At 38.4% G+C, this 1,809-nt stretch overlaps 1 long non-coding RNA gene across 1 annotated transcript; it reads right to left on the bottom strand.

The window, feature by feature from the left end:
- Positions 1-511: 511 nt before the first annotated feature.
- Positions 512-1,527, bottom strand: LOC107668425 (uncharacterized). The gene is made up of 3 exons (XR_001631895.1): positions 1,366-1,527; positions 715-899; positions 512-642 (listed from the first exon to the last, which is right to left on the bottom strand). It is a non-coding gene; the product is annotated as an uncharacterized LOC107668425 (long non-coding RNA).
- Between the last annotated feature and the right edge of the window lie 282 nt (positions 1,528-1,809).

Below are 1,809 nucleotides of genomic sequence, written 5' to 3'. Positions count from 1 at the left end.
TTACGTCTATATTTATATTCATATAATTTATATTATAAATAAATAAATACACTTAATATATAAACATAACTTATTTTTCTGAAATATATACAGGCATGTGTGTGTGTTTATATGCATAATAAATATACACAGAACACACACATACATTATGCAAACAAAAACTTTTATTTTGGATGCGATTAATCTATTTATTTATAATATAAATTATATGAATATAAATATAGATGTAAATATTTTCAAAATACATACTGTATGTGTGTGTATTTGTATATACATAATTAATATACACAGCACACACACATATATTATGCAAACAAAAACTTTTATTTTGGATGCGATTAATCGCGATTAATCATTTGACCGCACTAATATATATATATATATATATACATACACTGTATAGTCACAATAGAAATTTTAATGCATTTTTAAGGTGTATTCTCTGTCCATGTTTCCATGGCCAAGTGAACCCTGTGTGTGACGCACTCTAAACTCACTGTCGTACCTCTCCTTGCAGGTGTTTTGGGAGCGGAGGTGAAAAGCCTCTTCACTATGGGCACGCTGTGTGTTCTGGAGGATTCTGGTCGTGAACGCGCCTCCTCACGGCTGCTGGCAGACGCTGCTTCCTCCTCTCTCTGGAGCCTGACAGACACACAGCACTACAGCAGCTGACCACAGGAGAGTGAAACCATCATTCATCGTCCAGTCTCTCACCTCTCGGCCAGCGCTCTGTCGGCCTCGATCTGCTTGGCTCAGGTGCACTGGTTCTCCTGACGCCAGCATTTGGAGCAGAGGCCCTGCCAGACGGCGTTGCCGTAGAAACCGCATCCTCTCTTACACATCAGGTCAGACTGCTGGACGCTGAAGCCCCTGCGCACCCCCTGAGCGTTCATCCTGCACTGAAACAAACCCCAAAACAGACAAATCCCAGCCGATCCATCATTACAAATATGTGACCCTTGAGACTTAACACTGCTTTTGTGCTCCAGGGTCACATACTCAGCAGATTTTTCAATTTAAATGATTTCTCTGCAGACAGAGTGCGGTTACATGATCCAGAGGACGCTGTCATTTATACAACTCGGTGACACTTAATATTTGTATTATTATTTTCATTATTACTATGTTTTAAAACAGACTCTTGCTGCAGGTTGAGCCCCGTCAGTTTCATAAAAACCATGGTACATAAAAAAAGAAGTAATTATTCAGTACCACGGTATATTACTACCATAATACCATCTCTATACCACGAAAAGAAAAGAACACTGTCGTGTACTCACAGTGAAATAAACAACTAACAACACATAAGTTCATAAACAAGATCTTCAAAGCGGTAATAATAATAACAATAACGCTCTGTCTTACGTGTCAGACTCGTTTGAACAGATGTGAATACTGAAATCAGCTTTAGCTAGATATATTTCACACACAACGAGCTTAAAAGATCACGAAAAACCAGTTTCCTGTCATTGATGTTTTGATCAAATTGATCTGTTGTTGACGGAAATCCCTTCAGCGATGCCAGCGTGTGTGACGCACTTCCTGCGCGCCACTCGTCAAAATAAAAGTCTAATATAAAATAAAAGTCAATCTACTCATATGTTGTTAAATATTATCCACCTTATTTTGCAACTATAGGTGAATAACTACAAGATTTGTCCTATCCAAATATCCACACTTCCAGTATGACTCTCCCATGTCTGATAATATCATGAACATCTCTTAGGAGCAGCATTTGGGGCTGAGTGTGTCCCGCAGATTATGTTTATGAAAAAGTTTGTAGTGGCCAGGAGCACTGTTTTAACATAA

This window comes from Sinocyclocheilus anshuiensis, unplaced genomic scaffold, assembly GCF_001515605.1.
Source record: "Sinocyclocheilus anshuiensis isolate Anshui unplaced genomic scaffold, SAMN03320099.WGS_v1.1 scaffold20514, whole genome shotgun sequence".
Taxonomy (NCBI): domain Eukaryota; kingdom Metazoa; phylum Chordata; class Actinopteri; order Cypriniformes; family Cyprinidae; genus Sinocyclocheilus; species Sinocyclocheilus anshuiensis.
The sequence above is the reverse complement of the archived record's forward strand: the minus strand, read 5'-3'. Positions and strand labels throughout refer to the sequence as shown.